We start from the raw sequence: 15,072 nt of genomic DNA, 5'->3' as shown, positions 1-15,072 counted from the left end.
AAACGTTCTGAAGGATGTCTTTGTGGAACCACCATTTGTGCTCTGAAGGAAGCTGTAAGGTCCTGCTTAGCATCTCGGCTAGACAGTTGTGTTCCCCTGGAACATGTTGAGACAGTAGGAATATGCTGCGTCGAAGTGCCCAAAGCCAAGTTTTGGGCTAGTTTGGACACACTTGGAGAGTGTGTTCCCACCCCGTTTGTTGATGTAGTACATCGCAGTGGTGCTGTCAGTTCTGAAGCTGGTGATGAAAGGCGTTTATGGCCTTGAACACTGCCAATAGTGCTAGAAGGTTGATGTGCTTGATTGCCATCGTTTGTGTCCACACTCCGTGTGTAGTGTGTTGGAGAAAGTGTGCACCCCACCCTGTGAGAGATGCCTCTGTGGATAGAGTGGATTGTACCATGGGAGTGTTGAAGGCTTTCCATTTGAGAAGGTTTTTTTTGTCCACCATTGCAGGGAGTGAACAAGGGACTGCGAAACAACCACTAGATCGTCCTAGATCGTCCCATTGACCGCTTGCTTGCAACCATTGTTTTGCTAGCCAATCTTGCATAAGACATATGCGCAACCGAGCGTGTGCCACTAGGTAAATGCACAAAGCAAACATCACGAGAAGGCGCATTGCTTTTCGGAAGAGCATGTTTTGTACCTTCTCGCTGGATGAAGAAGACTAAAGCATCTTCTGTTCAAATTAATGCCCCGAGAAATTTTTTACCTAGTTTGGGAAGAGACTTGATTTTTATCATTGATTGATAAGCCTAGTTTATAAAGCAAATCGAAAGTCTGTTGGGAGTTTTGCAGACAAGCTTGTAGCATGTCTCCCGTTATCAGCCAGTCGTCGAGGTAAGAGTTGTGAGAAACCTGAGGCGCTTCTTTCATGCTATTCCCAGGGATCCCTGACTCAGGTGGCCAGTGAAGGGCCATCGCTTTTGGATCCCAACCCTGGGGGTGGACAAGAGAGGGAGGATCACCTGGCAAGGGGACCCTGTGAGACAAGGGGAGGAATGCCCTTGGGCGAGACAGTATTTCCCCTGTTCCAGTACATCCCTACCGGACGTCCCCTTTTTCATTATGGGATACTTTTGTCAACAACCCATTTGAACACAACCCTACAGCTACTCCATTCACCCTGACGAAACCCCCACATGGTTTTTCCCATATTCTTCAGAAAAACTACAGCTCCCATAATCCCTCCACCCTGTTTTTCCCCAAAAACACTGAGACGAGGAGAGAGAGTGGGAGGATGAGGATTACCAACATAGAACCACAGACATGGAAAACAGAGTCCACTCTTCCTAAAATAGACTGTCCAACTAACTAGACCAGGCAAAGTCAGGCCTCCCTTCACAACCATGTACACCTGAACATGATCACCACTCCCAGGAAGTATAAAAGGTGGGGCAGTGAAGCACATTTTGAGCAAGCGGGGAATGCTGGAGGGAGCAGATACGCCAGAAGGAAGGAGCCAAAGCTGGAAGAACTCTGTAAAACATGGAGTTGCAACGAAGGCCAAACCCCTGAGCCGGTGAGCACCAAAGAGGCTGCCGAATGGTGGGGAGCCTATACCTCCAGACTGCCTGACAGTGCCCTTCCCAGATATCCTCCCCTGAGTCAGACTCAAAGACTCAGGCCTTTGAGGGCCAGTTGTGCAAGACTTTGACCTCAGAACAAGTCCCATAGGACGGCAGCTGGACTCTGGGACTTGAAGTTTAAAAGACATTTATTTTGACATTTGTGTTGAAATGGTCTGAGCCCGGCAGAGACAGACGCTGTTTTTTTTAACCTTAAGAAGGGTCCACACCCGGAAGAGGGAGACTCTTGAAACAAGGCAGGAAGGTCTGAGCCCGGAAGAGGGGGGCCCTTGGAGCAAGGCCGAACACACAAGTAAGCAGCTTTTCCGGATCGGCAGTTCAAACGGAGGAGAAAGGCAGAGAGACCTGGAGGGACGAGGAGGGAATTGCCGTGCCCTTTTCACCTCAGACCCACAAAGCCGCCGAAAAGGAAATCATAAAACCGGGAAGTCCAGCTGGCGAGTGGTGCGACAGGTGTCAACGGCACACAGGGCCCTCCCACGCCGATAGTCAAAGCGGTGAGAGGCGTTTGCCAGCGTGGTTCCGTCCTCGACTCCCAAGACAAGAGACTCCAACAGTTCAGCTCAGCTGGTGAGTCGGATAAGCCAGATAGTGAAACCGAACTGTGCTGTGCCTAACGTTGCAGGCAGCAACCTTGTTGAACAAAGAACTTGTGTGATTGAACTTTAAAGAAACCCTAGCAAAAGGCTCAGAAGCAAAGTGATCAGGCGTTGCAGGGCACTCATTCAAAGCACATTGACTGAAGCCTTTTTGGGGTTGTGTTGTTTTGTTGAAACTACAAAAACCGAGAGGCCTTATTGGAGGCTAGTGTAAGGTGTCAGTGGTCCTACGAGGGTTGAGCAAAGCCCCTCGTACACTCGAAAGTCTTTGACGCATAAGAGAAAACTGCGAATTAAGGGTAAATAGCAATAGACCCGTGAACATTGTGAAGACAACTGTGAACCTGGCTGAGGGATGTCCATAATGGGAACCAGGTATTAATAGAACTGTGTGAAGCCTGGCTGGGGGCTTTAAGGGAAACCTGGCTGGGGGTTGAGACCTGAGCTTAAACAAAGAGAAGAACTTAAGAGAAATGTGAAACTGGCAAATGTGAACCCGACAGAGGGATGCCTGTGAATTGTGAACTGTTAAGTGATACATTTTCGAATGAAAGGCCATAGTGAATCCGATTGAGGGAGGCTAATGTTGCAAGAAGGATCAGAGCCCAGCTGGGGGAGATCCAAGGGTTGCCTGAGGTGATGAGATTGACAATGGAACTTTTTATTGGGTTATGGTTTTGGTACAGGCGGCCTTCTAAGGCAAGAGACTTTTGCATGAAAAGTGACTTGGCCCCGGAAGGTTCTGGCATCATACAAAGGAACTGTAACCTCGTGCTGGCAAGGCCCAGGAGTGTGCTGCGCTCAAAGGTCCTGCCTTGTCCCGTGCAAATAAACGTGGGGACGGGAGATGCAGCCATACATCCTGTCTTATTTGGTGAACACTTCTTTTCTTGAGAACCTTATCGCACACTATTTTTTAACTTAGTTGTAAGGATTGGCAATAGGTTTTTCAGTAGAGGGCTTTTTTATTTGACAATGACGCCACTAGGACTGCGTTCTTATTATTTGATGGTCGTAGCTTGCTCCCATCTTAGATTTAGGTTTAGATTAGGTGTTTTTCTCCCCTATTATAATTTATTAAACACCCTTGAACTGTGATCACTTATGTCCGTCTTTACTGTTGCCACCACGAGTTCCTTATAGGGTGCACTGGGATTAACTGTGCAGGTATGCTGCTACCACTGCGAGCACTTCGGCGAATACCCTTTGCGCCAAGGCTATGCCGAATGTTAGCACCCTGAATTGGTAGTGTGTTGTTCCTAATTTGAACCTTAGGCAATGTGTGTGTGATGGCAACATTGAAATTTGAAAGTATGCATCTTTCATATCCAATGTTGCCATGTAATCCCTTGTTTTAGAAGTGGGATTACTTCATGTAGCATAGTCATCCTGAACTTTTGTGGTTTGACATACCAGATTGCACGACGCAGCTCTAATACAGAACACATGGTTGGGTCCTTTTTGCGTACAAGAAAGTACACTGAATGGATACCCTTGTTTACCTCTTGAACAGGGAAGAGTTTTATTGCTACATTTTGTAGTAAAGTCTCTATTTCCGCTCGTAGGATGAGCTGATGTTCTCGCGACATCCTTCTTGCTCTTTGTCGATGGTGATGTGGTATTTGAAGGCATTCGATCGAATAGCTGTCGATTACTGTTGCTGGCACCCACTGATCTGATGTTATTGCCTCCTATGCATGGGTGAATTGAGTATTTCGGCCTCCTACTGGCGATGGATGAGAGGGGACCCTGGTGGGTGAGTAATTTGCTGGTAGGGGTAGAGGAGCCTCTAGTGGTTGAGCTTCTAGCCAGACCTTTTCCTCATCTAAAGCCTGGCTGTTGGAAGGTTTGGATGTGAGATGATGCTCCCTGCGACGGGTACCAGGCAGAAGAGCCAGAGGAGAACCCTGACTGTGTGGGTCTTGAAGCCTTGGAAATGAAAGGACTGGCAGGTATTCAATACCCCACGTTGAAAATATGGTTTGTTGGAGATCTGGTTTAAAGTCTTCAAGGTTTTGTGTTCTTCTTTAGCTGTTTCTAAGGCATTGTCGACACCAAAAAAGAATGACTCTTCTACTGGCATATTAATGAATGTGGCCAGAGTTTCTGGTTTAAAACCGAAATTACGAAGACATGAATACTGTTTTAATAAAGTTCCCTCTGCAAGCATTCTTCCTGTTATTTCTTATGTGACCTGCCTTCCTTCTTTAATACCTTTTGTAATTGAGACTTTATTGACTCAGTGACATTGTCCAAATTGTCTTGAAGGAACCACCACTGTGCATCATAACCAGCTAAAGTGGCATTATTAGCAATGCGTGTAGATTAAGCAGCAGATGTGGTTACTCTTTACCCTAACGCATAAAGCTTTTTACATTCTTTATCTGGAGAGGCTTCTGCACTTGATAAAGGGACACCCGCACGTTTTCTAGTGGTTGCTACCCCTAGAGAATCAAGTTTAACGTGGCCCTGTTTGTAGAGAGGGTCTGAAGGTGCGGATTTGAATATTTTTTCCATCTGAGGGTTAACCGCAAGTGTAAGGGGTGGAGTAAGCAGGCAAGGTGCATTTCTCTTTTTAATGGAATTCAACTAAGGAATCGATTGGCTGATATTTTAGGATGTTATCTACAAAAATCAGAGTCTGGTACTGACTATTGAGTTTGAAATTGGAAATGTTCAGCTGCCTTTTTAAACAAATCGTTAAAAAGAAAGTGGTCATCTGTAGGAGATGTGTCACCGGGCTGATGTATAGTATCATCTTCCCCAAAAATTCTATCTGGCTCATCTGCATCCACATGAGTGTGAGTAGCTGTCCATGTATCCCGACCATCATCACCCTGGTCATCTTGGTCATCCTGAAATATATTGGATGGCTGATCTGTGAGATCAATAACTGGATATCTAAGAGATAACTGGAGTCTAGGGTACTTTGGAAGTGGGTTTCCCTCTTCTTAAAGTAGTGATTTTCATTTAATTGGGAATTTATCCAAAAATGTGACAAATTCAGAAACTTTGTCCATGGTTTGCTCAAATCTATCTCTAGTCCATGTACCTGTTCTAGGGGTATCTGGAAGGGGAAGATGCATTTCTACTGGGTCCACAGTGAGGGGTCTTAAGATTTCAATTAAAATTTCGGCAAAACCGTTGTTGCCGTTGGAGCTTTTTTGACAAATCCGTCGATAGGAGTTTGGTTGTGTGGTACCCCCTTGTGCATGTGAGTGTCCCTGTTGCCAGAAGATTTCGCTGTAGCCTGTTTTGCTTGCCTTGTGGGGCTTGCGACAGACACACGGGAGTCTACCAACTCCTGTACTATGTCATCGGCTTACGAAAAGGAGCCATTGCCAATTCGTTGTTCATCTTCTGAGGCATCCGGTAAGAGACATGAATTTGGCCTGCATAGGGTAGTCCACCCACTGTTTTGTGCGTTGCTCCGAGTGTCTTGGGGACAAAAAAGCCTGCACGACATGCAACACTCTTGAGGGTGATCACAGAAAAGACAGTGGTTGCAGATCAGATGGGCGTATTTCCACAGGAACCTTTTGTTACAGTATGGACAAAATTTAAAGGGGGTCCGTTCCATGATGGTAAATGAATATTAAGGCGCTAGTCATGCGTAAAAGAAAGTGGGTAAAGGCATTCTCTAAAGAAAATTTAAGAATGTTGAAAACCCCACTCTCCATACTGTAAGGCTGTAAGGCTGAAGCCTGGTGTAGGCCACATCCGTTAGTCGAGAAATTTGCTGAGATTTTCTGCTGTCGAGGGCTTCCATTGAGATGCTTGTCGAAGACGCGTATGTCGAAGGCGGAACAACAATAAAGAAAGTTAGGATTATAGTAAAGATTAAGTAGCAATGCTACGAGCTAAGCATAAAGCGACTGACCACTATGGCGGAAAAAAACAATCTGAGGCACCTCGACGGGTGAAGGACCATGGGTACAGTACATGTCCCACTAATGATATTATTACAAACACACCCAGTTGAAGTCCCTTTTCGAAGTTCGAAACCAAGTCATGCAATACTCTGCACATACTGCTAGATGTCGGCCAATGCAAAGCACGTGATTCTAAGCAGATCAACAAGCCTCAGAAATATGTTTTAGAAGGTTTTGTGTGACAATATTTAGCTTTCATTTTTATCTGTCTAGTGTGTAATTTAAGGGCCTAATAAATAATTGTATTTTTATGTACTTACTAACTGGAATTATGGTGTTGCTCTGTGTGGAATCATTGTTGCCCTAGACCACTCTCGCACATTTCCTGAGACTAAGCCTTGAAGGCTTTGCTACCTCACCTTGATTGGTTTTGACGAACCTCTCAACGTCTTCCCTGTTCACCATGATAGGGTTGCTTCCCAAAATCCTCCCACCAGGGCTGATTTTGGAAATCTATCTTAACAATATGTCAGAAATCAGTCAATTAATGTTATCAGGCTCTTTGTATGAACTCAATGGGCCAGCATAACGCCTACTAGGAAGGCGCTCTTTCAATATGCCACTTAAAAGAAAGTTAAATCTTCAGAAACCAATCCAAATCCATTAATAAGAATACTGATGGGAGGAACATTGTACTTCCCTCACAATGTATAATAATTATTCAATTTTTTTAATTCAAGCATGCGCAGAATAAAGCACAACACAATCACTAATTAATGTAGCTTTCACCACCGTGGCGGGGGGAGCTGACATAGCCAGCCCTCGCCAAGGTAGGGTGAAGCGAGGGCCTCGTGAAGGGCTGTGGGCCGTTACCAGTCATGTCAGCCCCCCCCGCCAAGGGGGTGAAACCTATTTTGCACGACAGGATTTAGTGGGGTGCGGATGGTTTTCAATTTTTATTTTTATCCGTCGGGAGATGGGCTCAGCGCATAGCCCATCTCCTGAAGACCTGAAGAAAAGGACAGAAACAAAATTGGTCTTTTTGGATGATGGCAGCCATAAGAGAAATTGAATAAAATGGCAGACGTCAACCCAAAACGGACCCAGCCTCTTTTCTATTTCATGCAGCAGGTGCGGGTGGCGATCGCCCAATCGCACCCGGGAAAGGCATATTGTGATTGACCAATCTGTCTTTACCGGGTGCAATAAAGCAAGATTGGGTCAAGCATCGAAAGGGAACGATGGAAAATCCTTTCCTGCTTATGTAACACGAGACTGGGATTTTACAGAAGGTTATGATATTATATGATGAATACCCAGAGGTTTCTAAGCGCGGACCTGGGTATCAAACCTGTGTGGCTTCGTTTTGTTTCCAAAGCGAGCACGTTGCCCCTCAGCTATTCTCCCGAGACAGCTCGGGTTGAATACTTGTCCCTTGAGAGCATCAGACGGACTGTACAAACAAATTTAGTGTGCAGGTGTTAAGTAAGACATTTCATTACAATACAGTGTCTAACTACTGGGACAGAAAGAAATGCATTCCCAAATCTCCTTCATTTGTCAGCTGGAAAGAGCGCTCCAGGAGTTAAAACCTATGCCCATATTATATGCAGATTGATGACTTTATAGTCATGACAAAGAGATCAATTTAAGAAGGACCCTCCCCACTCCCACCGTGCTGAAATTTAACCAGGATACCTTTAACTCTTGCGCATGCAAGTCACAAAGGGGACAACAGTTGGACTGTTGTCGGTCTCCACATTCCACATCTGGAGCCATTAGGAGGGCCTACCGGGAAGATGTTCTGGCTCAAGTCTATTTCTAAGCCTTCATGGTTAACAGATGCAGAGGCTGCAAAGCATCTATATCATCTGTTAATTTTTCACAGAATGGTAAGAAGTCATGCCTTTATCTGTGACACAGGTCTGTAAATCCTGGTGGGCTGCCTTAAAGCAAGCATCAGAGTTGTGCAATGCTAATTGCCCAGCTGCACAGCCTGCCCCTAAAGGTTTAAATTTGCTTCTGGTTATTATTTTCAAATTTATTGGTTCTATGCTTTGTTGTGGAACTGTCTTTTCCTCTAATATAGACATATTAATAACCACTCGTCGTTGGGGAGAAATAAACAAATGATTGGTACTAGAATGTTAATGTAAATGTAGACTTGTTGGAAAAGATGCATTAGAGATAGTTAGGATTGTACATGCAAGATTAATTTTTCTCAGCAAGAACACTATTGAAAATAGGATGGGCTAATAGCATTAAGAACCTTGGATCGAGAGGACACGAGCTACGTAGGATTTCAAGCAAGTATTACGAAGCTACCAACCGCAATGCTGACGAACACCCCAATCGAGGCTCATGCTTGGGACAAAAGCACAACTTTGAGGTTAAAAGAACAGGCCTCTATAAGGACTATTAATTCACAGTTCCCGAGAGGCATTTTATATGTTGATTAGTCAACACTAAAGGAAGGGTGTCCTCCAAAATCTCATAAAGGAGACTGAAAAAGGATAATCCTGTGTAAGATCTACTGGCTTACGACCCATTAATTCCACCGACTCACGTGATGTTCATCACCTTCAACAGATCTAAAAGAAATAGGAGGTGAGAAGTATACAGAGTGTATGACAGGGATACTCGTAACACCATCACTGCGCGATGTGCTGCTACAGCCTACACAGATTAGTAGTGAAGGATTTTGCACAGCTCATTCAAGCTTTGCATGGAGTCCAAAACGTTAGGAAAAATTAAAACTGCCTTTTGATTTTAATACTACCCTGTGCAATGTGGGATGTTGTTAGGATGCAACATACCTTTCATTTATAAGAAATCCTTTCAGGAACCTGTTGGCAGTTTTGGTGGACATTTGGAGATCAATGATGAAAACAACCACAAAAGGTTTAACTATGAAGAGAATAGAGAAGATAATCTCGCTACTCAACACCGTCAACAAGGAATGGGTTTCAAACTCACGACCTACACATATCATGGATTGCAAGATATTGATTTTTCCGGCAGAGCTGGAGGTACCCACCAATATGCTTTATGCAGAATACAAAGTTAAAACAGAATAATTTTTTCTAGTATACACTAGAATTTGAACTCAGGGAGCTTAGATATTCTCACCAAGTTGGAACAAGAAAACCTATATATGGAACGAAACACAGGCTGTCTCTAGTTCTCTTAGATGCACTTTAATCAATGCCTGTTTCGCTGTGGATCATAATACTATGCTTTAAGATCGGATTCTAGACATCAACTGTGATATTTTGTTATTTACTAAATCTTGGTGTAATGACTGTGCAGGACCCAGTACATTTGCTATTAGTCCTCCCGAGTACTCACTGATACGTTTAGATAGACAGGATAATAGAGGAGGCAGTCTGGACATTTTGTTTAAGCAGCACCTCAATTGGCAACTAAACCCTATTAATTTACCTTCTTGTGAACTTTTATATGGTAAGCAAATTCTTTCACAATCTGAGACGATTGCTATTATACTGATTTATAGTCAATCCCATCTCACCAAAAATGACTGTCGAGCAATGTGCCGATTATCATCATTTTCTATTGTATCAAATAAGTGTCTTATTTTAGGCAACTTTAATATATAGGCTGATGGCATATTGTATATTCATACAATGACGCTTTTTAATTCTATGCAACTTGCAGGATTTTGCCTTCTGCATACTGGCCCAACTCATTAAGGGCCACCAGTCAGACTGGATCTTGATTAAGAACATCACCATTACTTCTTCCTCAGTTACCGATTTGAATTGGTATAATCAAAAATCTATTAATGTCTCTTTAGCCTCTCTAAAGGATCCCACTTCCTTGGTTAATATTCTTTCTTTAAAGCAGTCATCAAATATCTTGCTTAAAATATGAAATATTCTTGCTGATTATCTGCGCTGCTTATTGCCTCTGCCAAGAAATGGTTGCAGATTTCAAAAATTACCCTGCCAGGTTACTCTCAAAAAGCCATCATCCAAACGCTACGTCTTCTAGAGAGTAAGGTTCCTCCCAGGCCCCTCAAGTCCATTTATATGGAATGCTTACAATACATTTTCCTTTCAATAGATAATACAATTCACATGATTCACCACTTCATTGGTAGTCACTCTACCACTTTGCCTACTGTCCTTGTTGTCTCTGATGATTGTATTTTAACTCCTACATTTGAATTTGCTGAAGTTCCCTCAGAACAACTGCATCATCTTATTATGTCCTTATGCCCTACACCTCTTGCAAGGGCAATCCTTTGCCTGTGTTTATGGTGCAAAAAGGCATCAATGCTATTTAACTTTTTTTGTGTGCATTTTATAAATAAGTCATGGATTTATTCCTCCTGTCCTGAAATGATCATGGATTACACCCTGCTAGAAAACCCTCTTTGGACCCGCATGTTGACAGTGACCATCGATTTATAGCCAACTAACCTTTTCTTATGAACAGCCTTGAAAAGACGGTAGTTACTGAGCTACACCATTCTATGCAATTTCATAATCCTCTTGGTGAGCACCAATCAGGGTTTAACTCTGGATCCTGAGTAAATACTATTCCTCTTCTAATAATGCGCAACCAGTCTACAGCATTCAAAACTTTGGAACATCAGGTTCTTCTTCAAGGGTGTCAAGAGTCTGAGCCTGGTCGGCCTCTCTACTAAAGTTAATAACTATGGGGTCCCCCAAGGACTGCCTGATCACTGCTGCTGTTTAACCTTTATGTCAAACCGTCTCATGATGTGCCACAGACTTGGACATCGGGTTTCATAGTTATGCCGAGGATACACAAAATGTTTTTTTTAAACTCGCAGGCTGTATTGCTCTTGATAATTATATTTTAGTTGGCGTATTGTCTCAGATTAAGATCTGGATGCAGAACAACCAGTTCAATCTAAACACAGACAAAACTGAACTTGTATTTGTTCACTATGATAGCTATTCTAATCTTTGCCTTCTTTCTTTCAATTTAGATTAGTGTGGTGTGTTCCCTTATTACATGCCCTAAAGTCGAGACAATGGGTTTATATTTAGAATCCATTCTGGACGTTTCCCCTCAGATTACTAATCCTTTGCAGGTGGGGAGCAGATGCAAGTGGATCTAGGTCACCTGGCCTAAGCCCCGCCCACCTGCTTAGCCCTGCCTCTTCCTTCCTGCTCTTAACTCTTAGATCAAGGGCATCTCTCGCCCGGGTGTCTGAAGCGAAGAGCAGACGAAGAAAGGGCAATTCCCGTTTGGACCAGGAAGACCCAGGGCCCGACCCTCTGCTCAGACAGCAGGTAAGCATGCACCAACATGTGTTCACTCCCTCCGTCCCCACAGGCCATCCCCACCCACTCTGGTACCCCTGTGATGTTCCCTTGTGCCCCCACCCTTCTTGCACACAGGTGTTGCCTGCTTTGCTTGATTCTTCTACCCTGCCCCCCCCCCCTCCTTCCTCCAGCCTACTTCTGCAGAAGTCTGTCCTGATACATTCTGGTTTCACCATCACCGTCTTGAGGCCAATGCTGGATTTGACTTTTATGGACTTCATTGATTCATTGTGTGTCACCTTTTCTCAACTCTCATGCTGGCCCTGAATCCTGCTGTTCCCATCTTCATCTTGTATCTTGGCTTGCAACATTGTATTACAACTGACTTCTGCAATTGTATTCGCTCTCCCCTCTTGCTTCTCCACTCTTTTTGACTGCTTACTCTCTGTTGTCGTCTCCTCTCCCTTTCCCCATCTCCTCACCTTACTTTCATCTATGCACTTACTCTATCAGAATTGTCCTTGACCTAATATGATAGCAACCTCGTCTGCCCCCCCTACTTACCCGCTACCCCCCCTGCACCATATGAAATGTTGTCAGGCCTAGTACGATAGTCGCTTGTTTTGTTCCTCCCCTCCCTTTCTTCACCCCTCTCCCTTACCTTTTCTTTTCTCCGGCTCTACCAGAAATGTCATCAGGCCTAGTACGGTAGTTGCCTGTCTGTTTCCATTTCCTTCCCACTCTCCCCCTCACTTCCTTATCTATGTCTTAGCTCTTGCACCATCTGAAATGTGGTCAGGCCGAGTACGATAGTTAATTTCACATCCTTACTGTTCATTGCCTGTAAGAATGTCATTGTATTTTCCCTTGTTCCCTCCCTTGCCTTAAATCACTTTGTGTAATAATTAGATAACTTACAAGAAATTTGAATAACACCAAAAGGTTACCTTAGAGAAACACCAGTCGTTCTCCTTCCTAAGCTGCCTTCTTCAGAAAGATTCCGACAGGGGTAGAGAACGAGTGCCTCCCTGAGACCCTTCCTCCGCCCACCACACAAGGAGTAAGGAGGGGGAAGGACCCCAGGGAAACCCTCTGGGGCAGAAAACCCTGTGTCAATGCTCTGGATGGATGTCGTCTGTCTGGAGAGGTTCTTGGTACCCGGACTATCCGCTGAAGGGGAGCCGTCTGAATAAAGACAGAGGAAAGTGGTAAGTTTAAGAAGGGAAACTAGAAAGCAGAATATGGGTAGAGAAAACGAAGAGTACCTGATCGGAAGGGGGATACCACTTATCAAGCTATATTGCAGATCTTCTGATAAGACTCGGATAGGAGTAACCTTGAGGCCGTTCCCGAAAGAGAACGATTCTCAAATCTCAATGCTGCGGATCGGACCCCGCATATCCCTGTTTCTGCAGAGGTGAGACAATATTAGGTGTCAATCCTGGGTCTATTTCTAACCCACGCGTCTACAAGGAACTATCAATTCTCACGTACCGCTCGCCAGGGAGAAATTCTCACTAGCAAACCAATCAGTGAGGTTCAGCTTGTAACGAGTGAGGCTGAGAGAGTCCACTCGAGTCTCCGATGTCGTGCAAGATTTGGGAGAAGGAGTCCGGTCTGAAAATAGGTGAGTGAAAAGGGTAGAATTACACAGAAGGAGTGACAAACAAACTAGTATGCAATAGATCCTAGTGTCGAACTCACGAAGCGTTGTTGTGGAAGAGTAGCAACGCGTCCGCGCGTTGTCTGCAGGAACAGATGAACCGGCTCCGGAGCCGGGGGGCGGTCCTTCCACCGCGCGGTCTTGGTGTAAACCTAGACCCACACCATCCGTAGCGGCGGCCATCTTGGGAGTAAAGATGGCCGCAATCCGTCTAAGAGACCATCGATGCCACAGAGACCATGGTCTCCGCAGGGGCGTGACACTTTGAAACACATTGTGTAAAGGCGCTATATAAATAAACTATCATATCATAGTGAGCAGTACCATGTATTATTTGAAACGGTTTAAACTGATCCGACCTCATCTTTCCATCGATCACTTGGCTATCATTGCTCAGGCCATAATCGCTGCAAAGCATGGCTATTGTAATTCTCTTTGCTTTGGGTTTGAGTGCATCATAAAATTACAAAAACGTATTAACATGCTCTGATCAGACTTGGGCTGCAGCGATCTAGGTTGCCTTTGACTAGGGTAGCAGGAATTGTCACTGATGCACTTCCTCCAACATTAGAAATGTTCCACTATGTGGAACATGAAGGTTCTGATGGTAGAATAGTGGTCGGAAAGTTACTCCGCAGACTTAGATCTGCCTCCTAAATGTTTTCTTTCTTTATTTAAATAAGAGGTGCATGAAGGCATGACTGTTACATTTAGATAAGCACTGCTTTTTCCTGCATGTAGGGGATAATGGCTCTTTTTCGAACGGGACATCACATCATAACCCAGATAGGAGTCAAGCCTTCCTTATCGGGAGGTGGGGGGGGGGGCGCCAAGAAATTACCTGGGATGAGAGCTCAGCATGTTCCAGTTACTGCTAAAGGCTAGCCTTTACTATGAGATCCATCTAAAAGGTACAAGACTATTTGCTAGTCCAATGCATCACATCCAGGCAAAGATTAATTTAATATGAAAGATAACTGAACATGGGAGCAATAATTGAACACCGCTCAAGTACAACAACTCCAAAATGGCACCAGAAATGAAAACTGCAAAAACATCTAATTGCATTACTGCGCAAATAACTGGTTTGAATGAACTAGTCACAGGATTATAGTTGGGCATAAAAGGAATGGTAAAGTAGATGCAAAATACAGCAGCACCCAAGTAGTAGTGCGCAGTGTGGTGTGATTCTTTGCTCACAGAAAATACAATGTGCAATACTGTACTGTGCTTAGGGTCATAATAAGGACAATGGGAACCATGTTGCAGACGAGGCAGGGTTATACTTTATCCGCTTTACATTTTGTTAACTGTTTTCCAAAGGTCCAGGAATCCTGTTCTTGGGTTGCTGCACAGCACAAGGATTCGTTAAAAATACATGACAGGGGAGACATCATTTTAAGTGACATAAAGACACATGTAGGAAACCCAATCCACATACAGACTGTATTTTGCAGAAGGTTTCAAAAACGGTTATAGTGGTTTAAGTGTGATAACAGCAAAAGGAAAGATGGTACAGAACATTTGCAGGTTAGACGCCTTTGGAGGCACAACACCATGGACCCTAAGCTCATTTAGCAATGGCATTTGCAGGTTATGAAGAAGCAAGTACATTGAGGAAAGAAGTAGCGCAGATGAGACATCAAATGATCTCGCAGGGGGCGGGGGGTTGATATACCTTTTCCGTACCACAGCTGAAACAGGGCTCAAACTTTGCACTCACGAGCAGCCATTGTCTAGTGAGAATGAACTCTTGGGTGAGTAAGAAAGGGTGTGCTGTGCATATGTGTAGAACTGAGGTAGAGTTCATTTTTTAAGTCTGGCAAGTAGCTTGCAACTTGAAATTGAAACATGTACAACCAGATTAAACAACATGAAACAACAGTAGCTGAAGTAAGGAAACTAGGTTTTCTGTACACTCTTCCGTACGTGGCAAAACACAAATCACTGTACAAGAAGGATAGCAAATTTCTATTTAAAAATAGATTTCTAAAAGCATTTATTTTCAAACAAGATCATAGATTGTGGCCTGCACCGAATGGAACCTCTAGGCACTAATCTCCTATATAGTGCTATAGCATATGAGAT

General features: G+C 44.1%; 1 protein-coding gene across 12 annotated transcripts in view; it reads right to left on the bottom strand.

The window, feature by feature from the left end:
* The window catches only part of ZNF362 (zinc finger protein 362), a 392,486-nt gene that overhangs the window by 201,402 nt on the left and 176,012 nt on the right, over nt 1-15,072 (bottom strand). The gene's annotated exons all lie outside the window — the stretch shown is intronic.

This window comes from Ambystoma mexicanum, chromosome 8 (assembly GCF_040938575.1).
Source record: "Ambystoma mexicanum isolate Mex_15411 chromosome 8, UKY_AmexF1_1, whole genome shotgun sequence".
NCBI lineage: Eukaryota > Metazoa > Chordata > Amphibia > Caudata > Ambystomatidae > Ambystoma > Ambystoma mexicanum.
The sequence above is the reverse complement of the archived record's forward strand: the minus strand, read 5'-3'. Positions and strand labels throughout refer to the sequence as shown.